Source organism: Doryrhamphus excisus, linkage group LG15 (genome assembly GCF_037039965.1).
Source record: "Doryrhamphus excisus strain RoL-2023G ecotype Guam linkage group LG15, RoL_Dexc_Guam_v1.1, whole genome shotgun sequence".
NCBI classification, from domain to species: domain Eukaryota; kingdom Metazoa; phylum Chordata; class Actinopteri; order Syngnathiformes; family Syngnathidae; genus Doryrhamphus; species Doryrhamphus excisus.
Genome location: NC_136371.1, coordinates 4,766,303 through 4,793,556, shown reverse-complemented (window position 1 = coordinate 4,793,556; position 27,254 = coordinate 4,766,303). Strand labels below are relative to the sequence as shown.

The window sequence follows — 27,254 nt, the reverse complement described above, 5'->3', positions numbered from 1 at the left end:
GGACTTCTAATGGGCAGACTAACAGGTCTTTCAGGGTCAGAATTCTAGATGATACACAGGTGTTCAAATACTTATTTGCAGCTGTATCACACAAATAAATTGTTAAAAAATCATGCATTGTGATTTCTGGATTTTTCTTTTTAGTTTATCTCTCTCACAGTGGACATGCACCTACGATGAAAATTTCAGACCCCTCCATGATTTCTAAGTGGGAGAAATAGCAAAATAGCAGGGTGTTCAAATACTTATTTTCTTCACTGTAAGTACAAGTGGCACGGCAGTCTAGTGGTTAGCGCGCAGACCTCACAGCAAGAAGACCAGGGTTCGATTCCACCCTCGGCCATCTCTGTGTGGAGTTTGCATGTTCTTCCTGTGCATGCGTGGGTTTTCTACGGATACTCCGGTTTCCTCCCACAAACATGCTAGGTTAATTGGCGACTCCAAATTGTCCATAGGTATGAATGTGAGTGTGAATGGTTGTTTGTCTATATGTGCCCTGTGATTGGCTGGCGACCAGTCCAAGGTGTACCCCGCCTCTCGCCCAAAGACAGCTGGGATAGGCTCCAGCACCCCCCGCGACCCTCGTGAGGAAAAGCGGTAGAAAATGAATGAATGAATGAATGGATGGACAGTTACATATATAGATATATTAGAATGTGTGATAGTTGTTTTAAGCTAAAAAATGTCTATATGTGCCTTGTGTTAGCCTGCCGCCCAGTCAAGGGTGTAGCCAACTGCTTGCACAAATTCATCTGAGATAGTCTCCACCACAGGACAGAAGATAAAATTATCCTAAACATTATTTACAGGCCAAATACAGTCCTCTACGACCATGCATTTGGAATCGGTCTGACTCCAAAATATCGTGATCAGTTTCACATCTCTGTTTTACGTGCAGTCTGCATCATTTGTGCTCACAGCAGCAGAACTTATGTGCTGTAGTAAAAAGTAAATCCTCACAAATTTGACAGAGCTGACCTTTAAGGGAAGCAAACAGTGGAGCAAAGCTTGTCTTTGTATTTTATATACATTGGCGGACTCTGCTTATTGCATCGCTTACTTTCATTTAACACATAAAGTCACAGAAATAGGAACCATTTACAGAATAATTTAAGTGCAGTCTATAATGGACTTTAAACTGCACGCTGGAATATTATCACCGAGTTTAATGCTGTGATTGCAGTGATGAAACAACAAAAACCCGAACATCATGTGATCAGACGGCAGATGAACTGTACATCCGCGCCACAGTGGCCACTCTATGCCGCCTATGTCTGCTAACCAGACCATAGCAAATCATGATATTGGGTGGAATGTTGCAGTGTGAGCTTGTGGCCTCAGTATTAAAGTCTGCACGTGTCACATTGTTGCCTGAAGCAATCACACTGAACAAAGCGGAGATCAACAAACATGCATAGGGGGTTGGGGGGGGGTTATTGGCATGATTTATGCATGTCCTCTGTGCTGCATGGATTTTGACTCCCATGTACACGCATGTGCATACAGAGTCGGCTGATAGCACTAAGAAGTCACGTGTGTTGGAGGAAAAAAAAAAGCCTTTTGATGACCTGATTGCACGAGCAATGTGACAGTAAACACACATTTCCAGATTTCATAATTATACGTTCTTATCCTCTTCTTCCTTAATATTCTTTTTACAAACACTAACCTTAATTATTTCAGATGCTTTGGAGGTGATGATTCTACAACCGCCCCAATTTGTGATTGATCATCTTTATTGATTATGCATTGGATGATACTATTGGATTTGCTGGCTAACTGGAAGAAAGGGTGGAGGTGATTACAGAGTCTCCTCTGTAATGCATTAAAATAAATATATACTTAATATATTTCCGGAAAATCTGTCTATAGTGTCCCTTCAGAGTCACCAACACACTTTGTTTGGCTGCATGATAACTGAGACAGTGTAAGAAAAGCGAGGCGTAATTTTAGCAATAAACTTCCTTTTTCGGGCAGCACGGCGGTCTAGTGGTTTGCGCGCAGCTAGGAGACCAGGGTTCGATTCCACCCTCGGCCATCTCTGTGTGGAATTTGCATGTTCTCCCCGTGTATGCGTGGGTTTTCTCCGGGTACTCCGGTTTCCTCCCACATTCCAAAAACATGCTAGGTTAATTGGCGACTCCAAATTGTCCATAGGTATGAATGTGAGTGTGAATGGTTGTTTGTCTATATGTGCCCTGTGTTTGGCTGGCGACCAGTCCAGGGTGTACCCCTCCTCTCGCCTGAAGACAGCTGGGATAGGCTCCAGCACCCCCGCGACCCTCGTGAGGAAAAAGCGGTAGAAAATGAATGAATGAATATTTCCGACTACTATTCAAAATTGTCTGTGAGTTGGCTCCAGAGAACCACACAGAGATGGCCGAGGGTGGAATCAAACCCTGGTCCTCCAAGCTGTGAGGTCTGCGCACTAACCACTCGACCGCCGTGCCTCCCGTTCAGTATTCTCAAAATTTTAAAAATACCTATAAATACTATAAAGTTTGATTAGCGTTCACACTGCATATATCGCCACAACCCTAGTGAGGATAAGCGGCATAGAAAATGGATTGGATGGAAATTGCACATCTATGCTATTCCCAAAGGATGCTGATGCATCTACTCGTGTTTTTGACGAAGCACAATCGTATGATTGTATGACCAATGGACCGATGAGATAAAATAACTGGAGGTTGAACTCTTGGAACGTCTTCAGACAACAAAAGTCCCCCCAAGAATGTTCTACTGATGGTGGAAGCTGGAATGCGAGTGTGCATGTGTTCGCTGTACCACGACCCTCCTGAAACCTCTTCTCTACCTGTTAAGAATTTTAAGCAGCTTCCTGTTCTTCTCACACTCCCACACCTCACTCTGCAATCTCCAAAATCCTTACTGGGGGGGGACTCTAAAAAAACACACACAAAAAAAAAAGGTAAATGAAAGACAATGTTCTTCAGTTTGGTAGGTCATAATTATATTTTATTGAGACTAATTGAACTATTATTGAGCTGTGTTGTGAAGCTACTTCTGTTTTTGCTATTGTGGCATAATGTGGAAATATAATTATTAAATGAAGAAATGACAAACTGTTTGGTAGGCCACTCAAAAAAAACTACATCCGCAAAGCTCTGGTTTGACCTTTACACTCAGCTACTTCAGGTCTCTTGTCAATGAAAATCTGTTGCTCTTCTTCTAAAATCGGTGTTGTGCACGAACAGGTTCAAAAGAACAAGTTCACTGAGTGCACTGATTTTTCCGAAAAGTCTGGGTTTCCCGACTCAGACTGCGGCCTCAGATTTTTCGAGGGCGTTGAACTGAAAGCAACATATTTGTATATAAAGAACTTGAACGGGAACTTGTACAGCTTATGTGAGAATCAGTGCAACTGTTTAGGTCCAGTTATTTACCTTACAAGAGATATTTGCACAGAATGTGATTGACACCGCGCAGATTTTACCAGCGGGCGGTTCGACACACTGGATCATCCACGAAACTTTGCGTACACTAGCGTAGCAACTCTTAAAGGCGACATTCATGCATTCATTTTCTACCGCTTATGTGGTGCTGGAGCCAGCTGTCTTTGGGCGAGAGGCAGGGTACACCCTGTACTGGTCACCAGCCAATCACAGGGCACATATAGACAAACAACCATTCACACTCACATTCATACCTATGGACAATTTGGAGTCGCTAATTAACCTAGCATGTTTTTTTTGGAATGTGGGAGGAAACCGGAGTACCCGGAGAAAACCCACGCATGCACAGGGAGAACATGCAAACTCCACACAGAGATAGCCAAGGGTGGAATTGAACCCTGGTCTGCGTGCTAACCACTCGACCGCCATGCAGCTTAAAGGGGACATATTATGCTTATTTTTGGCGATTTGTATCGGTTTGTGGACTCCTAGTGTAGCTAGTACACATGATAACCAGCACAGAAAGCTTTCAAGTTCTTCCAGAATCTGCACCTATTCAGGTGTATTTTTTTTGACTTTGTGCTTCCAGCTAAAACTTTGGCATCGTTTAATCCGAGAATAAGTACATTTATAGGTCTTTTCTGTGAAAATCAACCAAGAACTCTTGCTGAATGCTGGACAACAAACAATGGATATCGTAGTCACGATTTGCATCTGGTACGGCAATGTATCCAAATGTGGCACCCAAACAAATCAAACTGAACGTTTAATATTATGTAATAAATTCAGCTCAGGGCACTCTTTTTTTTTTCTCCCCAGAATGTCAGTGTTATACTCCCAAAACCTTTCTTGTGTAAATTTGCTTTCCAAGAACAGTCGCATTTCCGAATCCCTCGGTGAGTTATGTTCTAATCTCCTTTTCTTCTCCCAGGCAGGCCCTTTCATTTTGTCTGATGAATTAAGCCTGACCCACAAGGCTAATTGCTTTAAACCTCCTGCTCAACCCCCATTTTAACATTTCCTTACTCTCTGCAGGCTTACACTTTTGCTAACTTTCTCAGATACTTTTCTGCACGTCTTGATTCCATTCTTGTTACAATCTTCACTCTTTTTTTTCTTTGATTTTGAACACTTATTGGTGCCCCAAACAAGCTCTCTCCAAGAAAAAAGGTGGCATTTATCATTATCTGTGATCTCATCCGTTACTTACTTTAAACTGAATGCCACTATCTCATCATCTTGTCCTCTTGTCAGCTGTCTCCTCCCTTCACACTGTCACTGACACAACAAAATCTATTGACTGTGTGCGTGTGTGCATGTGCCGCTATCCATCTATCTGTGCTGTTGCTTGGTATCGCCATGGCGACGGATTCTGCTACTGTCTGTCCTTGCCTCATCATGTATCTTGGCAGCAATCAAGGCGCTGTGTCGATGCGTCCCAATTCATAGGCCACCTGGCAAAGACGTCAGTGGTCCATGCTGGAGATGCTAGCTCGCATATGGAGCCTGCATATGGGCCTCATCTTTAAGAGATGGATGGCCTGGAGGAGCGACAGTCCCTCACAGTCACAAACACACAAAGCCAGTTCATGGAGGGCTGGCGCCAGTCAAAACGCCTGCTGAATGTTATTTCAGGGTTTGACTTGATATATGATGATGACAAAATAGACTCGTTGTTTGTGGTATGTACATCGCAAGACTTTTTCACCGATGTATTCAGCTATAATTTTGAAATGAATTAAAAAAATAAATACACTATGGTCCAATATTATCTCTTTTTCTAAAAGAAAGAAAGTCACCGGCCACCATTAGTGTTATTGTTTAAAGGGGACCTTCATTCATTCATTTTCTACCGCTTATCCTCACAAGGGTCATGGGGGTGCTGGAGCCTATCCCAGCTGTCTCTGGACTGGTCGCCAGCCAATCACAGGGCACATATAGACAAACAACCATTCACACTCACATTCATACCTATGGACAAATTGGAGTCGCTAATTAACCTAGCATGTTTTTGGAATGTGGGAGGAAACCGGAGTACCCGGAGAAAACCCACGCATGCACGGGGAGAACATGCAAACTCCACACAGAGATGGCCGAGGGTGGAATCGAACCCTAATCCTCCTAGCTGTGAGGTCTGTGCACTAACCACTTGTTCGCTGTGCCGCCTAAAGGGGACCTATTATGCTAATTTTTCAGAAATTTGGATTGACTTTGTGGACTTCCAGCACAAAAAGCTTTCTAGGTCTTCCAGAATGTGCCCCTATTCAGCTGTATGTCTTTAAAGTAATGTTGGAATGGCCTCAGGCTTCAGTAAGTTTGTCGGCTAGTCCAGCTGTCATATGGGGCCCATGTTGACAAAACAGTCCAGTGGAAATGCAATTGACAGATTTCTTTTGCTGGTAGCGAATCAGGAACTCCAACTACTTGTGCCTGATGGTGGCGTCTCTACGAATTGTAAACAAATTTGTTTTTCCGTAAAAGCCTTTGCTAGAAACGTAAACAGAGGAGCATATCTTTTTGGGAGGCGGGGGATGCTTGGGGCACAACAGAGAGCCTATCTGGCTTACAGCAATGCCCATATAAGGAAGTCCGCTCCTCTGTGACATCACAAAGGAGCAGTTTTGTCACACCTTTTGAAACAGAGCGTTTTGATACTTTTTTAGGGCCCACTTCCAAAAGCGCAAAACTCATTATCTGAAACTTTGGTATCATTTAACACAAGAATACAAACATGCTAACTACATTTATAGGTCACAAAAGTGGGAAAAGCATAATAGATCCACTTTAAGGCTACTTTCACAATTGTGGTTTAGTATTCATTCATTCATTCATTTTCTACCATTTTTTCCTCATGAGGGTCGCTTGGGGTGCTGGAGTCTATCCCAGCTGTCTTTGGGCAAGAGGCGGGGTACACCCTGGACTGGTCGCCAGCCAATCACAGGGCACATAGACAAACAACCATTCACACTCACATTCATACCTATGAACAATTTGGAGTCGCCAATTAACCTAGCATGTTTTTGGAATGTGGGAGGAAACCGGAGTACCCGGAGAAAACCACACAGAGATGGCCGAGGGTGGAATCAAACCCTGGTCCTCCTAGCTGTGAGGCTGCGCGCTAACCACTCGACTGCCGTGCCTCCCGTTCATTATTCTCAAAATTTTAAAAATACCTATAAATACTATATAGTTTGCTTAGCGTTCACACTGGCGCTGTTGTCATGGGACCAAAGGCTGTGCAGGAAAGAACATATGCGTCACAAAAAGTAAAGACATGATATGAGAGTTTTTGTGACATAACTGAAATATTTCAAAACAAAATTCTGTCTGCTGTGTTGAACACGTAGCTTATTTTTATATGTTGCTATATTTGCCAGAATATATTTCCTGGAGAGCTTTTAATATATACTTTTATCTCACACTCACAGAGGGAGTCAGCAGAGCAGACAGACAGCACTTCCGATGCATTTGATCCTCCATATTTGTCATTTTCACTTGTTTTTTTTTTCTTTCAATTTAATGCTGGCCTGTAGGTCCGTGTAACGTTCATATTTGGGCTCAAGTTGAACCGCACCTCACAAGAGTTCATTTGCAAGCAGATGGAGACCCATCTCTCAAGTGACGAGAGGCAGGAACCACACTGGACTGGTTACCAGTCAGTCACACGTCACAGGGCACATGCACTCCCTGATAAAAATTTGAAAACCAATTGAAGTTTTGCATGAATTTACATTTTGAAATGTTGAATATTAAGGAGGCATGGCGGTCTAGTGGGTAGCGCGCAGACCTCACAACTAGGAGACCAGGGTTCAATTCCACCCTCGGCCATCTTTGCATGCGCGGGTTTTCTCCGGGTACACCGGTTTCCTCCCACATTCCAAAAAACATGCTAGGTTAATTGGCAACTCCAAATTGTCCATAGGTATGAATGTGAGTGTGAATGGTTGTTTGTCTATATGTGCCCTGTGATTGGCTGGCGACCAGTCCAGGGTGTACCCCGCCTCTCGCTCGAAGACAGTTGGGATATGCTCCAGCACCCCCGCCACCCTCGTGAGGAAAAAGCGGTAGAAAATGAATGAATGAATGATTATTATATTGGGGACCTGCACGGTGAGCGATTGGTTAGCGCGTAGGCCACACAGCTAGGAGACCCAAGTTCGATTCCACCCCTGGCCATCTCTGTTCTCCCCGTGCATGTGTGGGTTTTCTCCGGGTACTCCGGTTTCCTCCCACATTCCAAAAACATGCTAGGTTAATTGGTGACTCCAATTTGTCCATAGGTATGAATGTGAGTGTGAATGGTTGTTTGTCTATATGTGCCCTGTGATTGGCTGGCCACCAGTCCAGGGTGCCCGAAGACAGCTGGGATAGGCTCCAGCACCCCCTGCGACCCTTGTGAGGATAAGCGGTAGAAAATGAATGAATATTAAAAAGGAGGTTCTAAGTGTAATGAGGCGGTTTGGTCCTACACTCCCACAAACGCACCACGAGCAGCCACGGTGCACAGCTGTGCTAATTAGCCTGTTTTTAAAGGGGACCTATTATGATTTCTCCATAGCTCAAAACCCACCTAATACAGAGATAAAATATTCAACGTAATGATAAGCTGCGCTTCTTATTAATGACCTCAAAAACTGGTTTAGGTAAGTTTGATGCCAGTGTTTTCCAGGAGGCTATAGTGGAAATATTGCTCCAGTTGGTAATGCCGTCATTATAGGGTATCCATATGAATATGGAATTGATGTGCATTTTTGTAAACATTGCCGTCCATTCCCAACTGTTCTCACATGAATTTAGATCAGGGGAACATGCACGATGGTCTACAAGAAATAATATGAAAATGACTTATACCGATATAAAAAGATTTTCTGCTATTTTTTTCCATTTATTCCAATCAGTATTAAGAGCAGAATTTTAGACAGTTAAACATTAAATAGAAGGAAAGACAAGTTTTCAGATGGTATACTAATAAAGAGAGGAAAATTATTACTAATGCTTATTATGGCATTAAATACTGTTCATGTCTGCTATTCACGTTTAACTTGCTGTGGTCGTCAGTTAATGGGCAACATTTTTTTTAAGTGTCTGGAGGTCAAGTGAAGGTTCACACGCTGTCACCTTTGGCCGACCTGCTATCGTCTCTGGCACCCGTCTGCAGGCGGCGAGACAAACAGCGAACGCCCCCGGAAAGCTTCTCACCTCCCCCTGCTTCGCCCGGTACAGTGGTGTCGTCTGTTTGTAGTCCATATCCTGGTTGGCAGGAGATATAGTAAGCGTGGCGTTTTCAGTAAATAAACTTCACTACCCACAATCCCCCCCCGCAATACCTCAACTTACAGAACTGGCTTCTTTCGGCTCCGGGAGTGTTTCTCATTTAAACAAACAGTACTGAAGATGGCGGAGAGTTCATGGTATAAAGAAGAAATATTGGTCCGGTAGAGAGATACGTCTACAAGGTAATCCCTACGTGGGTTTTTATTGGCATTCAGACACGAATTTAACTTGACTTTGTGTTTGGTTTGCGATGCGATTAGAGGGCAAGAAATGTAGCCCGCTGACTTGTGTTCCCTGCGGCAGTGCACGCAAATTGGTATCCGTACAGTGCGGAGGGCATAGTGCACACTCTTGGAAATGACACTAAACATGTTTTGCATGTGAGATACTGTACATCGTTTCTCGTACAAATCTCCACGATGACTGAATTCAGTTTTTGTATCTTTTATTTAACCAAGTGAACTTCACGCAAGCTGTGTGTGTGTGTGTGTGTGTGCCTTGTACAGAAACTGCTGGCGGTAAGTGCTTCCGCTTTAATATGTCGCAAAGTTTAGGAAGAGCACGCTTTATTTTTTGTTTTTCTCTCAGCGCACATTTGTAGACACACATGCACGCATGCCACCGGCTGGAGAGCACAACTGTACATTTTTAGCCTGCCTTGACCGTGTTGTGGTGGTGGTGGTCGGCTTGGCAGCCTTGCAGACATGATGTGCAACGGATGCGGTTGTCGACGTGATGGAGCCAAAAGGTGCGCACTCGATCGTGGAAAAGATAGAGTATATGCATCGTGTTTAAGATGTTAAGATGTGTTTTAATGTGTGTGATATGTGAAGATGCGGACTGTCTGGCTGTCTGTAAGCCAGCTGGAGTCTTGCAGGGGTGCAATAACATAAAAAAAAGTGGTCTGGCTCCAAAGTGCATGTTTGTGCATTGAATGGCGGTCGCTTTACGTGCAAATACAGGAGGTCAAAGAGCAAAAGACGTGTTTTTTTTTTTGGCCCGTTTGTGTCTGTCATCTGTTTGGATCCTGCTTAAGGCGTCTCGCTTTGCATATCTGCAGGGGGCAGCACAGTGGCCGTGCACAGCCACTCTCCACTGTAACACTGGTTTGATGCCCGAAGCTGTGTGCGTGTGTGTGTGTGTGGAAGACTGCTTGATCATCTGCGCCTACTTTGCACTGTTTGCTCACCGGTTGTGCGCAAAGAGAACTGAAATATATAGTCTGCCTCATATGTGTACGTCATTGCATGCACTTCAGCATAATTGGCATAATTACATTAATTTGTCCTTTTAATGACAGCTGTATGGAGGTTCTCAGTTAATGGTTATTATCCTGTATTGACAGGGCCTATGTTAGAATAGAATCAAACTTTATTGGCATTGTTATGATATGCAGTTTAGGAGTTCTCTGGTGGTTCAACAGCAAGTTATATGATATATAATAACATATTAATGTTGTTATTAATGTTCCTGGTGGCACGGCGGACGAGTGGTTAGCGCGCAAACCTCACAGCTAAGAGCCCAGGGTTCAATTCCACCCTCGGGCATCTCTGTGTGGACTTTGCATGTTCTCCCCGTGCACGCGTGGGTTTTCTCCAGGTACTCCGGTTTCCTCCCACATTCCAAAAACATGCTAGGTTAATTGGCGACTCCAAATTGTGAGTGTGAATGTGAGTGTGAATGGTTGTTTGTCTATATGTGCCCTTTGATTGGCCGGCGACCAGTCCAGGGTGTACCCCGCCTCTTGCTCGAAGACAGCTGGGATAGGCTCCAGCACCCCCACAACCCTCGTGAGGAAACCTCACGACCCTCGTGAATGAATGAATGAATTAATCTTCCTCTTGTGTTAGCTTTCTTCTATCATCTCTTATGTTAACGGGTCGGTTTTGACCCATGTATTAAATCAGCTATTAAAATACACTAAAACCAATAAGTTACCATCAAATTTGCTTCTCATGTCTTGGTTATCTTCTTAGGCTTCCACATCCATGAAAATGTTGGTTTTAATACTTTTGGTGTGGGCATGTCGGCCTTTTTTTTGTCACTATACACCTCCAAAAATGGTAAAATGAACCTAAAAAGAATCATAATAATAAATTGAAGGTTCTTTTCTTACCTGGCTATTACTGAGGGCTATAGAACATATCTCTTAAATCAATTAGTTTTATTTATTTTCTCATTTTAGTATTAAATCACATCTATGGTGTTCAGGTGAATTTTGACCCATATACAGTGAAGAAAATAAGTATTTGAACACCCTGCTATTTTGCTATTTCTCCCACTTAGAAATCATGGAGGGGTCTGAAATTTTCATCGTAGGTGCATGTCCACTGTGAGAGAGATAAACTAAAAAGAAAAATCCAGAAATCACAATGCATGATTTTTTAACAATTTATTTGTGTGATACAGCTGCAAATAAGTATTTGAACACCTGAGAAAATGAATGTTAATATTTGGTACAGTAGCCTTTGTTTGCTATTACAGAGGTCAAACGTTTCCTGTAGTTTTTCACCAGGTTTGCACACACTGCAGGAGGGATCTTGGCCCACTCCTCCACACAGATCTTCTCTAGATCAGTCAGGTTTCTGGGCTGTTGCTGAGAAACACGGAGTTTGAGCTCCCTCCAAAGATTTTCGATTGGGTTCAGGTCTGGAGACTGGCTGGGCCATGCTAGAACCTTGATATGCTTCTTACGGAGCCACTCCTTGGTTTTCCTGGCTGTGTGCTTCGGGTCGTTGTCGTGTTGGAAGACCCAGCCACGACCCATCTTCAATGCTCTGACAGAGGGAAGGAGGTTGTTCCCCAAAATCTCACAATACACGGCCCCAGTCATCCTCTCTTTAATGCAGTGCACTCGTCCTGTCCCATGTGCAGAAAAACACCCCCAAAGCATGATGCTACCACCCCCATGCTTCACAGTAGGGATGGTGTTCTTCGGATTGTACTCTTCATTCTTCTTCCTCCAAACACGCTTATTGGAATTATGACCAAAAAGTTCTATTTTGGTCTCATCTGACCATAAAACTTTCTCCCATGACTCCTCTGTATCATCCAAATGGTCATATGCAAACTTAAGACGGGCCTTGACATGTGCTGGTTTAAGCAGGGGAACCTTTCGTGCCATGCATGATTTCACATCATGACGTCTTAGTGTATTACCTACAGTAACCTTGGAAACGGTGGTCCCAGCTCTTTTCAGGTCATTGACCAAGTCCTGTCGTGTAGTTCTGGGCTGATTCCTCACCTTTCTTAGAATCATTGAGACCCCACGAGGTGATATCTTGCATGGGGCTCCACTCCGATTGAGATTGACCGTCATGTTTAGCTTCTTCCATTTTCTAATGATAGCTCCAACAGTGGACCTTTTTTCACCAAGCTGCTTGGTAATTGCTCCGTAGCCCTTTCCAGCCTTGTGGAGGTGTACAATTTTGTCTCTGGTGTCTTTGGACAGCTCTTTGGTCTTCGCCATGTTACAAGTTAAAGTCTTACTGATTGTATGGGGTGGACAGGTGTCTTTATGCAGCTAACGACCTCAAACAGGTGCATCTGATTCAGGATGATACATGGAGTGCAGGTGGACTTCTAATGGGCAGACTAACAGGTCTTTCAGGGTCAGAATTCTAGATGATACACAGGTGTTCAAATACTTATTTGCAGCTGTATCACACAAATAAATTGTTAAAAAATCATGCATTGTGATTTCTGGATTTTTCTTTTTAGTTTATCTCTCTCACAGTGGACATGCACCTACGATGAAAATTTCAGACCCCTCCATGATTTCTAAGTGGGAGAAATAGCAAAATAGCAGGGTGTTCAAATACTTATTTTCTTCACTGTATATTAAATGTCAAGAAAAGGTAGAAAAAGTTGTTTTCAGCAACCGAACTTTAGTATAAACTGAAATCAAAAAGCACAACAGGTCCAGATCTTGGTTCACTGTACTTCTTGCCATTTTTTCCATGATCCAAATTATAAATGTGAAATCAGCCAATCAAATGAGTGAATTCCTTTCACATGTCTGGACCTTGTTTTTCTGCTGGTATACTGGAAAAGCGGTCAAAATGAGAATCCCCTGAAGTACACATGATGAGAAGAGGAGCTGGTTGTCATTGTGTTGGCTAATTGTACACTTATGATTTCGGTTGTGGCTCAAAATATTGCTTTATAGTAAAATTATTATAACCGGGTCGAAACCGACCCTAACAATACAGTGGTCATAATTTCAACCAGACCATTTTAAAATGTAGTAAAAATTATTTTTGGGGTTTTATTTTGTTGAAATAGAGTTTCCTGACAAAGTCAAAAAGCCTTCATGCAATAAACAAATGTTATGTGATTCTTTTTATGCATTAAAATGTAAAACGGGTCACAAGAGGAGGGTTAAACTTCATCACATATATACACAATAGTTTTTTTTAATGATCAAATTCAAATACAATTCACGGGAACACAGGAGCTCACTAATTGTTGCGCACCTGTAGGATGATTGGCTGGCTTATGTGCGCACAGTTGTTTGAACAACAGCTATTTATGTTCGAAGCCCCTTTCACTCAGCCTGTTAAAGCCATGAATTTTCTGTGATCAGCCATGACACGGAATGGGTTGTCAAAGTTGCCGGCTTCAGAGGTCGTATCAAAGGCATAAAAAGGGAATAGTGGAAAGCTGCAACACCTCGGACTAACTTCTCTCGCCCCGTTTCATTGAAAACGATGATCGAACACGTTTAGTCAACATCATATCAGATCCTATTCTGATTGCAGGAAGTCAAATCGCTGTGTGACACATGGAAATGTACAGTTTCACTGGGGTCTGTGTAAAATATACACGTGAATAAATGTCCGCTCTACTGTTATGTCTCAAGTTTGGCACACCTATTTTTTTGTAGTTTAGGCCATGGTAGATCCAAAGTTGGCAATACGGTACCAAGCAAAAAATATGGTGCCATGAAGCGATGGAGCTACCTCTACTTTCAACCCTTCCTAAATGGTACCTGTGTATTCTCAGGACCAGTGGGCTTGCAGAGTGTTTTTTTTTAGTGCTGCTGGCGACATAGTGAATGCACAGAGAAGTGTTCTACGGTTGATCAGTTGATATTTTGGGACGGTAGAGTCACGGAAGAGTCGTTGGTTACACGTGATCTTTTGTTAAATATTAGTACACTGTTGTTTGTGTATTAAAATGAGAGAAGTAGCAGGTTTAACCACTGTTCATTTAACCCCAAGAGATGTTTTCATTTTAATATTGTGTTATTTTTATATTTTAAAACAAAAGCTACTTACTGTACTTTCATTGAAAATATATTGAATCTTAAATGAAAACAGAAAGTGTGTCTACCTTTCAAACCGCTGATACAAATGATGATGGCTATTATGATTTGACTTGTTTAATACCCGTGTGACACAACTATGACACATTATATGATACTAGGAGGTTCATTCATTCATACCGCTTTTTCCTCACGAGGGTCACGGAGGGTCCTGGAGCCTATCCCAGCTGTCTTCGGGCGAGAGGCGGGGTACACCCTGGACTGGTCGCCAGCCAATCACAGGGCACATATAGACAAACAACCATTCACACTCACATTCATACCTATGGACAATTTGGAGTCGCCAATTAACCTAGCATGTTTTTGGAATGTGGGAGGAAACCGGAGTACCCGGAGAAAACCCACGCATGCACGGGGAGAACATGCAAACTCCACGCAGAGATGGTCGAGGGTGGAATTGAACTCTGGTCTCCTAGCTGTGAGGTCCACGCGCTAACCACTCGTCGGCCGTACAAAATAAATAATTGGTAAAGGGCGTATACAACAGAAAGTAATATGATGACTATTCAAATGATTGTAACAAAATGAAGACGGGAGAAACCACCTGTATGTAACAACTACTATTTTTCCCCAAGTTACCAACTTTGTAGTAATTTGAGGCTATTCATCTTTGATTTAGCATAACCTGTGCTGCTGTAAATAGTGGAAATTTGAAATAAAACTTACGCAAATCTCCTGGAGTTGAGTTGATAAAGCGTCCTCGTCCATCTTCTCAAACTTTTCAAGTGCAGGCTAGTGTAAAGTCCAAAAGAACTTGACAGTGACTATTGGGTTCTTGGTCATCTACCCGACTAAGGCCTGTCTCCCCCAAGATGGCCGGCTGGTTCTTAGCAGAGTCCTGGCAGTTCCGAACGTCTTCCGGAAGTCATGGTGCTCACGTGGGTTCTGGAAGCGAGGTTTATGTACCGTTACTCAAATTTAGTACTTGAAAGTCTACAGACAATTCCTTTGACTTCATGCTTGGTTTGTGGTCTGATAAGTCACTGTCAATTGGTGGGACCTTACATCGACAGGTGTGTGGTTTTTTCCAAATCAACTGATTAACCACAGGTGGGCTCCAATTAAGCTGTGGAAACATCTCAAGGTTGATCAGTGGAAAGAGGTCAATGTTCAGCACCGGGGCAAAGACTATGAATATGGGAATGGTTTGATTTATTTAGATGTTATGTGATAATGAAATAAGGCATAATAAAATGTGGAGAAATTGAACCATTGTGAATACTTTCCAGATGCACTATACGTCCTTTTTTATTTGACCAATTTAATGGACAAAAAAATGTCAGTTGTCATTGTTTACTTTTACTTTACAAGTCAGGGACAGTTTTAAAACAGTTTTGACAATAGCCACGTTTAGCCGAGTTTTTCTCTTTCCAAACGGAATCTTTCCGAATGACCTTTCCGAAAACATTCATTCATTCATTTTCTACTGCTTTTTTCCTCACAAGGGTCGCGGGGGGTGCTGGAGCCTATCCCAGCTGTGTCCAGGCGAGAGGCGGGGTACACCCTGGACTGGTCGCCATATAGACAAACAACCATTCACACTCACATTCATACCTATGGACAATTTGGAGTCGCTAATTAACCTAGCATGTTTTTAGCTTGTGGAAGGAAACCGGAGTAACCGGAGAAAACCCACGCATGCACGGGGAGAACATGCAAACTCCACACAGAGATGGCCGAGGGTGGAATTGAACCCTGGTCTCCTAGCTGTGAGGTTTGCACGCTAACCACTTGACCACCGTGCCGCCCCTCCGATTATATATTCATTCGGATTGGCACTTTTCTTTCGGAATGAGTTGTATAAATTATTTCCCCTTGAGCAAATAAACCGAATGCAACCGGATTATTTGGGTCCATGTATATGTGACTAGTGATGCCCAATGTTTGCTGAATGGAGGCAAAAAGGCTACAGAGGTCAGAAACGGATGCTGGTGACTTGGTCATACAGTGTGGGGGGGCAGGGATCCAGCATGGGAAGCTTGTGAAAATGAAAGGGGAACGTGGGTATCGAAAGGGAGGAGGGGCCCAGGTGGAGCCTCTTGCTGGAATTCTACCTAGAATTCTTCCATTGTTTTGTATTCTTTTGTTATCTCCTCTCTCCATTCTCCTCAGTCCTTTTCCCCGCTGCTGTAAAATCAGGAAGCTTTCTGACTGGAACACTCCACATTCTTTTTATTCCATTCTCGCTTTTTTTTTTTCTCATGGGTGTTTCTCCCCTATGTCCCTTGCCTTCGCCGTCAGCCGTAGTGTGACGACTGAACTGTTGTGTTGTTGTTGTTGTTGAGGCTCTTTTTCCATGTGTCAGGATGTGTTAAACAGGAATTAATCTTCACTGGCTCGCATTGATTTGGCTCTATGTAGGAGGGGTCTCATTGTTGTCCTGCTGTTTAGTGGTTGATGTCTCTCAGTCTCATTTATTTGACCGCCAAAAGCAGCATATTTTTTAAAAGTAGTTTTTGTTAAACTTTTTTTTTAGGTCTCATTTTTGTGTGATAATAAAATCATAAGGGCGGCACGGCGGTCAAGTGGTTAGCACGCAGACCTCACAGCTAGGAGACCAGGGTTCAATTCCACCCTCGGCCATCTCTGTGTGGAGTTTGCATGTTCTCCCCGTGCATGTGTGGGTTTTCTCCGGGTACTCCGGTTTCCTCCCATATTCCAAAAACATGCTAGGTTAATTGGCGACTCCAAATTGTCCATAGGTATGAATGTGAGTGTGAATGGTTGTTTGTCTATATGTGCCCTTTGATTGGCTGGCAACCAGTGCAGGGTGTACCCCGCCTCTCGCCCAAAAAGACAGCTGGGATAGGCTCCAGCACCCCCGCCAGCCTCGTGAGGAAAAAACGGTAGAAAATGAATGAATGAATATTATATTGGGGACCTGCACGGTGGGCGATTGGTGAGCGCGTAGGACACACAGCTAGGAGACCCAAGTTCGATTCCACCCCTGGCCATTTCTGTGTGGAGTTTGCATGTTCTCCGCGTGCATGCGTGGGTTTTCTCCGGGTACTCCGGTTTCCTCCCACATTCCAAAAACATGCTAGGTTAATTAGCGACTCCAAATTGTCCATAGGTATGAATGTGAGTGTGAATGGTTGTTTGTCTATATGTGCCCTGTGGTTGGCTGGCAACCAGTCCAGGGTGTACCCTGCCTCTCGCCCAAAAAGACAGCTGGGATAGGCTCCAGCACCCCCGCCAGCCTCGTGAGGAAAAAGCGGTAGAAAATGAATGAATGAATGAATAAAATCATAAGAGTAAGTGTCCAAGACTACAAGGGAACGTTCCCTCAGACCTTCAGGTTGTGCCGAAGTTGGCAATAGGAGCTCCTATAAACCCTCTTGAAGGCGATTGAGATTATTTTCTCCGTGCTGCTAATGAATTCATTGCTCGCATGCAATTAAAACATCTCGGATCAAAGCAGACTGATGGACTCATTAATGGCTTGAAAGGGTTTCCTAAAGTGTATGTGTGGATGAACTCCCCCCTAGGGGCTAGGCGGTAGACAAAAGACATAAAAAAATGTATATATTCTCTATTAACTATTGACTACTAATCATTCAACTAAGATATGCATGCTTACCATGTATTTACCCGGCCGCCACTTGTGGAGTATATATATATAGTAATTGAGTCTGCAAAGTACTTTTGAATGCACTGTGGGATACTTGATTCCAATATGGAGCCAAGCCATACTTAAGGATAGTGCTACAAAGTGTCACCCACACTAGAGTGGGAGATTGTTCCTCAAGCTTTGCATCAGCGCACGTGTCTAGTGGCGCATTTGTCGTTCACACTTTAATGTTTGTTTTTCTCTGAAGCAACGGGTACTTGAATAAGCCAGAAGTAGACACCAGCTGCTTTGTTTGGGGGTTGCACTTATACTTGCTGTGCTGTCTGGCTTCCGTGTGGGAATTTACTGCCAAATTTCTGCACACGTATGGAGTGGTTACGCTGGTATGATGTCATGATGTTTACTGTATGTGACTGACGCAGGTATTTGTTAAATATGGGAATTGCATCATAACTGCAATACCAATTTTGCAACCTTGAATATCGGATTATATCGAATATCGAATCATTCATACTTTTATTCATTATGTTGGAGTGTTGAGAACAACAACCAGCAACAGTAGGTATGAGGAAAAACTGACCCAGTTTTTTCTTTATGCATCTGTGGTATAGATTTATCAACAATGTAGTAGCAGATACATTGAATTAAGCACCACTGACCGTTTCTGTTATAGCTAATGACTTCTTGTCATGATTGTATTTTCCAATGTCATTCATTCATTCATTCATTCATTCATTTTCTACCGCTTTTTCCTCACGAGGGTCGCGGGGGTGCTGGAGGCCTATCCCAGCTGTCTTCAGGCGAGAGGCGGGGTACACCCTGGGACTGGTCGCCAGCCAATCACAGGGCACATATAGACAAACAACCATTCACACTCACATTCATACGGAATGGACAATTTGGAGTTGCCAATTAACCTAGCATGTTACCCGGAGTAAACCCACGCATGCACGGGGAGAACATGCAAACTCCACACAGAGATGTACGAGGGTGGAATTGAACCCCGGTCTCCTAGCTGCGAGGTCTGCGCGCTAACCACTCGACCCGCCGTGCCGCCCAGTTTCCAGTGTCATACAGCTTCAATTGTGCGATGAGTTTGGTCGTATTAAACTTCCCCGGTTCTGTGCCACCCACGGGCAACTTGTGCATAGCATGTTTTGCACTCGGCTTTGTCGTTTTCAGACTTTAATGAGACCAACATCACTTCTAGTCTTTGCTACTCTGTTAACGTGTTAGTACACGCTGTTGTTGTGGCCACGTGGGCTCTATCCAACTGCTGCTGGATTGACATGCTGGGGCTGAGTCTGGACTGAATTGTTTATATCCAATAAAAGCGCCAATATTTCTAATTTTATATGCAGGTTGATATAATCCGATATCAATATTGGATCAGGACACCCATAATTAATTAACAGTACTTCTAAATCATCAAGAAGTTCACAATTGCATGTGGCAGTAATGATTTCTGAATATATGCATGGCGGTAGTTGTGGTCTGGGAATTAGGTTAATTCATGAAACTAGCTAATAATAGACATTTATGTGCCAAGTTGACATGCAAAACGATGACGGAAGAAGTGCGGCTGCGCACAACTTCAGGGCAACTATTTTCAGTTTGTTTGCTTCACTTTTCCTGCCTCTCATCGGTTCGGCTCATGTCTCCCTTCGCTCGCTTCATTTTTCTGTGAGAGGAATGTCAAGTGGCCATCTCGATGCCTTTATGTGCGAGTTTGGGTTTGTTAGTTGTCTGCGGTGCCTGCTTCTTGGTGTTTTCTTCTCCTTGTGGTAGCGTTTTCTCACTCTTTTGTATGTAATTACAGACAGTACAAAATCATATATCCGAAGCGCAGTACTGATGCTGAGTTGGAGTTCCAGTTATCGTGTGACCAGGCTTTATTCTTTTGTGTAAGTGATAGCAATTTTTCTTGTGTGTTTGTGTGCAATAGAGCTGACAGATGGCCCGACTGTGACGAAAGGGAAGAGGAGGAGAACGAAAATAAGAAGGGAAGAGTCGTTTTGTTAAGAGAGAACTCCCGCAAAAATTCAGTGAGTGCTGTTGCATCCAGCTGTTACTGGTTGCACGAGGCTTGGTTGCCACAGCAACGCAACCCTGCGCGCCTGCTCAAGGTCGTTCATCCAGCACTGAACTGAGCATCATGCTGCACATACTGTAGTCTGCATGCTAGAGGTGGGAGTGGGGGGGTGTGTGACAACCAGCTCCAAAGTGACCAACAGGAAGCACTTTGGTGACATGCTGTTTGGTGAACATGCACCGAAACCTCCACCTGTCCTACTGACATGTTTATTTTTGTCAATAAAGCAGTAAATGATGTGTTTATGTCATCTACCTCCAAGCACTCCATCCCTCTCTTATGGCTGCGAAATCCCTCGGGATCACTTCTCCCTGTTTGCCGCCACAGGGCTGTACGCTTAGCTTTTCACGAGGCGCTCGGGTGCTCCTAAATAAATAAATAAAATAGAACCACAAAACAAAAAATTAGGAGCAATTTGAAATTTTGTAGATTACAAAATTGAAACTCAAACAACATGGAATCAAACTATGGAATGGATTGAGTGAGACCCTCAAACAATGCACAACGATGAGCCAATTCAAGAAACAATACAAGCAGTTGATGTTTGCTAAATACAAGGATGAAGAGTCTTGAACCAGTCATGATGTGCTATATATATCACTATATTGATACTTACTATGGTACACATTATGTCATTGGATGGTCATATCACCTCCTACTTCGGTATGTGGTGCATTATTTAAACCAAAAAATATATAATAAAAAACCTTAACCTGTATTATGGAAAGCAGGAAGTGAACAAATGTAACAGTTACTGATTGTAAAAGTACCAGATGGAGGGGTAGGATTTAATAAGCTTTGCTTCTTCCTACTCCTTTTGGACATGCGGAACTGTGAACTGATTATGGGATGCATTCAATTGTAATCTGATGCATGTTCAAATGAAATAAAACCATTACCATTACCATTACATACACAATAATACACTTGTGCATATAAACACAGTGATAGTCATTAACCCTACATCTCCCTATGACTATGGATGACATGAATGTGTCATACATACTGTAGCGTGGCATACTTCATACATCCTGTACATACATGTAGTAAGCAACACATACAGTCACATAACATGACATCACGTCACATGCAATTATATTACTAATGGGGAGCTTTCCTGTGTATGAATGGGACAGTATATCGTTCCTGTATCCATCTGATAACATAGCTACTTAGCTCTACAGGTATGTATGTCAGGGACTGTATATACTTGGTGCGACCAGTCCAGGGTGTACCCCGCCTCTCGCCCGAAGACAGCTAGGATAGGCTCCAGCATACGGTACAGAAGATGGATGAATGTATATAGGTGCATTAAAATTGTACTGTAATTTGTTCACTCTGTATGGACTTATTTGATGAGCATCCGTGCTCCTTTATTTTTTCCACTCTCATATGCAACTGAATTAGTCTCACTGTACAGCCCTGTGCCCCCACTCTCTTCAGGAGTAATAAATGAGTCAGTGTCTCCATTGTCTGTATTTCTTTTTATAATGTCCAGCCATTGATTCAGGGTGGGAGGTTCCAGTCTGTACCAGTTCCTAGTGATGTCTTTCCTTGCAGCTGTAAGCAGCATCTCGGCGAAGCAACTATCGTCTATTTGCACCACATTGACCATATGTATAGTGCTTTATTTCATAGCACTACTGCTAGTTAGCCTCGAGTTGAAAAGGAGACAATTCATTCATTCATTCATTCATTCATTTTCTACCGCTTATCCTCACGAGGGTCGCGGGGGGTGCTGGAGCCCATCCCAGCTGTCTTCGGGCGAGAGGCGGGGTATACCCTGGACTGGTCGCCAGCCAATCACAGGGCACATATAGACAAACAACCATTCACACTCACGTTCATACCTATGGACAATTTGGAGTCACCAATTAACCTAGCATGTTTTTTTGGAATGTGGAAGGAAACCGGAGTACCCGGAGAAAACCCACGCATGCACGGGAAGAACATGCAAACTCCACATAGAGATGGCCGAGAGTGGAATTGAACTCTGGTCTCCTAGCTGTGAGGTCGGTGTGCTAACCACTCATACGCTGTGCAGACTACTAGTCATTTATTCATTCGTTCATTTTCTACCGCTTATCCTCATGAGGGTTGCGGGGTGCTGGAGCCTATCCCAGCTGTCTTCGGGCGAGAGGCGGGGTACACCCTGGACTGGTCGCCAGCCAATCACAGGGCCCATATAGACAAACAACCATTCACACTCACATTCATACCTATGGACAATTTGGAGTCACCAATTAACCTAGCATATTTTTGGAATGTGGGAGGAAACCGGAGATGGCCGAGGGTGGGATTGAACTCGGGTGTCCTAGCTGTGAGGTTGGCGCACTAACCACTCGACCACCGTGCAGGCTACTAGTCATTTAGTCACGCAATAAAAAATTAACAAACAAGTAAATGAGAAAAAACTATTTCTGCAATGGAGTTCCACACAACATAGCGACTTAAAATTCGATAGGTGTGTGCATCTTACCGCACAGTTTTAATCCTATCTAATATTTTTAGTAATCGAGGTACTGGAATTATTGGAATAATGGTTCCAGCCCTATTTGCTTGTAAATGGGGTCCCCAGAGGAAGGTGTTATGGCTGAAGGAAGGGATGTTCTGTGTTTTTACTCATTTTCCATTGTAAAAACTTTATGTCTTTGATTTGTCTTTTACGTACCCATACACGCACACACAAAAACCTTTACAGGGCAGACGTTTAGGTAAATGTTACCAGATGCAGCCCCAGCGAGGCAGCGGCTTCAACTCTGCCTGAACCCGCCTGTGACATGACCACCTCCTCAACTCAGTTCAACCCCGTCCTGCCTTCCCCTCTGCCGCCGCTCCTCCTCAAATGCTCTGCCCCTAACGCACACACGCTCATCTCCTTCCACTAGTTTCTCTCTCTCTCCGGGTGTCAGCAGCATCACTCATTTCAGCATAGTATGATGGAGACGCCAAGGTCCACTGCATTCACCTCATCACCTTGATTTGGAGCAGCGTGCCGGGCCAAGTGAATTTCCATCCCATTGGCCGTCTCTCCGCTTCCGTTCCTGATTCGCAGAGTCGCTGGTGTGATGTCACAGAGGTTCTTAGTTGTTTCTGCTTGCCTTTGACTCGGAAGCTGATATGACTTGCTGGGAATCTCACTGTGACACAAGACAAGACACTGGCTTAGGCTTCAACCAAAGTGCTGAATTCCACCTCTTGATAACCACTCAGCACAATTACTGCATTTAGCATGCAATTCTGCCATGCTAGCAGATGGAAAGAAACATAGGGTGCATCTTTGGTTTGGATCAGCTCTTTATCGCTGGCTCTCCACTCCCCTTTCTTCTTTTTTTTTTGCCTTTTCACAACAAACTTGTTAGTCCAGTGAGATCTGCATCGTAGTAAACAACCGTGACAGTCTCTTTGCGGGGGAAGGGGACCAGAATATAAATATTGATTTCATGCAATCTGAGAAAAAAAAGATGCGGTGATATCTTTCTCAAGGGGCTTTTTAACGGCTATTGTTTGGGCCAACTGTCTAGCATCAGTATTCATCCATATTTGAATATACATCCAATCAGAAAGGATGCTCTGTCCTTAATGATAGATGTCACAGTTGAATGGCTAAAACCAAAAGTACGGCCAATAACGATGAGCGTTTCTCTATTTTCATTTTGTTTTCTTAGCTCACTTCCCCCAGAAGAGCCCGCCTCAGTAGAAATAATGAAGTGCAAAAAGTTAATTAACAAGCGACGCCATTCACTCCGTGTAGATTTGATTGTGACACAAATTGTACAGGATCCATCCACGGCACCGACTAGAACGCAAAGGGTGTAGAGGCAGAATGGTCAAAGGAGACGGCTTGGATGGTGTGATAAAAGGAGGGCAGCATGAGTAAACACCAATCGGAAAGAAAGACTGTACAGATGAGGAGGATGAGCAAGGGGGCAGGGTGGAAAAAGAAAACAAGTCATTAATAATTTAACTCCAGGACACTTCTGGGTCGACCTTTAGCTCTGTCCGGTGGTGTTCAGATGGGAACAATGTCAATATAAAGGCGCAAAAATAGTAGTAAGGGGAGGCTGATCCATCCCGACACCATTGTTTTCTGACAGAAAGATAAAAGTATAGGAAACCAAAAAGCTGCGCAATACATGTGATGCCATACGTGACTATCGGTTTACAATTAAACTAATTTGCTATCAAATAAGCAAATTAAGGGGAGGGTGGCGACTCTGGTGAGGCTTCATTCATTTGACACTAGCAAGCTAGCATGCTAACGTTAACAGCGGGATAGTATTTACACCCATTATTGTGCTCTCACGATCTTAAGCCATCTCGCCGTTACATATTTCTTCGGCACACGTTCAACTGTCCAAATGGACAAGAGATGGCGGGTTTCCTCTGGTATCCGTGTTTCCATAGCGTTTTCCATTGATAGAGTTGCTATGCAATATAATGCATAATGCAGAATAGAGGTAATTCAGACTTTTTTTGAGTTTACATGTTCTCTCCATGCATGGTTTTCCCCCCACATTAGAGACGGTTGTTTGTCTATATGTGCCCTGCAATTGGCTGTTGACCCGTCCAGTGCGCCCCTGCGACCCTAGTGAGGATAAGCGGCATAGAAATTGATCTTGGATCTTGGTTATCCTTGCTCAACTTCCCCGTGATCTGGTTTCACAAAAGTGGGATAGTGGAAAGTGGGATATGTTCTGAAATAAGGTGATTTATTCATATGGAGATTTATTGTGTGGAGTTAGCGTCAACCAACAGTCACCATAAATGGTAACCAATAATTAATCCACTGCCCACTACATAATATTGCATTCAATTACACCCACAAAATTTTGGTCATTTCATTTCTTTATTCAGATCTTTGTTAGATTTATTTGATAATTTGGTGGTGGTGTCAGGTTTTTATTTGTGTCAGGCAATCAGTCTAAGGTATCTCTGACTTCAAGTCAGCTGGGATAGACTCCTGCTTCCATGTTGTCATGAAAAGGATAAATAGAAGAACAAAAAGCACCTCACATGGATCTTGTGGCTGCGAGGCATTATTTACCTGATACTCAATCAGAAAGAAAAAAACGTTAGACTGATAAAATGTTCCTCTTACCATGCCATCAGTTGCTGTCAACGCCGACCTTCAACAACATTACCAACCGTCCCTGAGTGTCACACGCCCGCTGAGCTTCCCCGCTCCCCCATTGAGACCTGAGAACTGGTTAGAAAAGGGGCCAAAATTGGAGAAGGATTGATGGAAACCCACTGACGCAGAAAGACTGAGATGTAAGGTAATATGTCTATGTGAAACACAGAGAAGACCTTTTATTCGTTGTTACTGGTCAGAGAGAGGCTAAGCTTTTGTCTCTCTTCATCGGGAATTGGACTTTCAATTCATTTTTAAAAATGTACTGAATTAATCAAACCTTTTTAAGAGCACCACTGATCTTCTGGACAGATTATACTTTGATATTAGACGTTGTGACACCCAACTCACAAAATGAGACAAGATTTTAACATTCATTTTAAGAAAAGTACAATGGAAAAAATATGACTGTATAAACAAACGTTTATTCCCAGAAATTGATGCTAAACAATATTACTGTCAACATTTTTTGATACTAACTCAACCACTAATGTTATACATATAATACTGCAATATATCCTTTAATATGTCATCTTTCATTCTGTAGTTGTGGAATTGCCTTTTGTCATGTATTTCGCCCACAGGCAATTCGTACTGTCTAATGTTTTTCATGCAGGAACATGGCAATATGGTGGAACCTCAGTTAGCATCCACCCTGGTTAGCATGTTTTTTAGTTAATGTTGAAAATTTCTCGGATTAGCATTCAATACTGCACGCGACTCATCGTGTTGTTAATACTCTGAGTTTTCTGTGTGTGTATGCTCGCAGCCCTACCTCCCCGTCGAAGTCAAAGCAACTGTATGACTAAGATGTATAAGAGGTCTCACTCCATCCTATAGAAGGCTGTTGTTCTATGAAGCATCTAGGTGCTGAACCAACTCACATAGTGAATTCTATTTCTGTTTCTTTGGTAGTCAGGATGAGACAAGGAAGATAGACATGCAGGAACATGGCAATATGATGGAACCTCAGTTAGCATCCACCCTGGTTAGCGTGTTTTTTGGGTAATGTTGAAAATTTCTCCGATTAGCATACAATATGGCACGCGACTCATTGTCTTGTTAATACACTGTTTGATTTTTCTGTGTGTGTATGCTAGCAGCCCTACCTCCCCGTCAAAGACAAAGCAACTGTATGACTGACAAGAGGTCTCACTCCATCTTATAGAAGGCTGTTGTTCTATAAAGCAAGGAAGGACAAGGAAGACAGACATGCAGGAAAATGGCAATATGATGGAACCTCAGTTAGCATCCACCCTGGTTAGCGTGTTTTTTGGGTAATGTTGAAAATTTCTCCAATTAGCATACAATATGTTGTAATACTCTGTTTGAGCCGTGACATACAATACAAACTGTCTGGATATATTCAGGATAACTGCAGTTTTGGTGATCATATGTCACATTTTAGCCACCAATACTTGAACTGTAGCCCTCTTCTGTATTAAACAACAGGTAGCTTCTGTGGCCGTGGCTGTTAAATTAATCAAACACACACACACACACACACACACACACACACAAAGTATGAGGTGGAGAGGCAATTGAAAACACACATAAATACACACAGGCTTGAAGCATTTCCATTCAACAGCCATGCTGACTCTGCTTGCTCACTTTGCAGAGCCACCCCTCCCCTTCCTGATGCTATGATCAAACTGCAGCCTCCTCCCCCTTCCAAGACACACACTCTTACCTCACATGCAATTTCCAACAGCACGCACACACACATACACACGTATGCACCCTGCTGCGGAGCACGCTGGTAGTAACCGGGGTGTGTCTCTGCAGTTGATCAAAATACTATTATATTATACATGCTACTATATTACTATATGACTGTATTTTCACTTGGCATTGGTGTAAACTCGTGCATTGCTAGTGTTCTTTATGATATATTAATCAATATAAAAATACTAATCAGTGAAGAAATAATCATTTGAGTTGAAGGCAAAACACCGGCGGTGGATTTTTACAGTGAAATTCTGTGTGTGGGTCAAAGTTCCCGTAGCAGCCAAGAGACTCGCTCTGATTGGCTGAGGAAAGGTGAAATTAAAACCATGGTAAACTTTTGACCTCGCAGGAGCCGGCATAGGAACGCCCATCACTGTAGCGAGAGTCAGCTTCCATCCCCTTCCTCCTCCCCTCAGCCCCGGTTATTCCATCGTTAGCTGTACTTTTTTGCTTCCTTTCGGTGCAAAGTATCACCCCCCCCAAACACACACCCCTCTTATGGTTCCAGCTCTGTTTCTGTTTCTCTATCCCCAATGAATTTGTGCCTTGCTGCATGTAGTCTGATGAGCGAGAGGAAAGGAGGGAGGGAGCAGGAAAAAGCTGTGTGTGTGTGTGTGTGGGGGGGGGGGGGGTACAGAGGGGGAGGAGACAAGCGGAGAGGGGGGATGGGAGTACAGACATAGCGAGAGAAGCGGCAGAGGAAGACATGGGGA

At 43.3% G+C, this 27,254-nt stretch overlaps 1 protein-coding gene and 1 long non-coding RNA gene across 14 annotated transcripts in view; one reads left to right on the top strand and one right to left on the bottom strand.

Moving 5' to 3' along the window:
- The first annotated feature begins 8,729 nt into the window (after positions 1-8,729).
- LOC131104684 (nuclear receptor coactivator 3-like) overlaps positions 8,730-27,254 on the top strand; it is a 49,616-nt gene continuing 31,091 nt past the window's right edge. For 3 of the 12 annotated variants that reach the window (XM_058052154.2, XM_058052155.2, XM_058052149.2), the window contains exon 1: positions 8,740-8,869. The gene's annotated coding sequence lies outside the window, so the exon portion shown is untranslated. Of the gene's footprint in view, positions 8,870-9,182; positions 9,436-19,529; positions 19,630-24,788; positions 24,956-27,254 lie in introns of those variants that run through there. The other 9 variants (XM_058052151.2, XM_058052144.2, XM_058052143.2 and 6 more) reach the window with 6 other exon arrangements.
- Positions 14,493-27,254, bottom strand: part of LOC144901732 (uncharacterized) — a 50,477-nt gene continuing 37,715 nt past the window's right edge. Inside the window, exons 3-5 of one of the 2 annotated variants that reach the window (XR_013629807.1) lie at positions 22,645-22,816; positions 19,932-20,042; positions 14,493-15,079 (exon numbers count right to left, since the gene is read on the bottom strand). This is a non-coding gene — a long non-coding RNA (uncharacterized LOC144901732). The remainder of the gene's footprint in view (positions 15,080-19,931; positions 20,043-22,644; positions 22,817-27,254) is intronic. The other variant, XR_013629808.1, reaches the window with a different exon arrangement.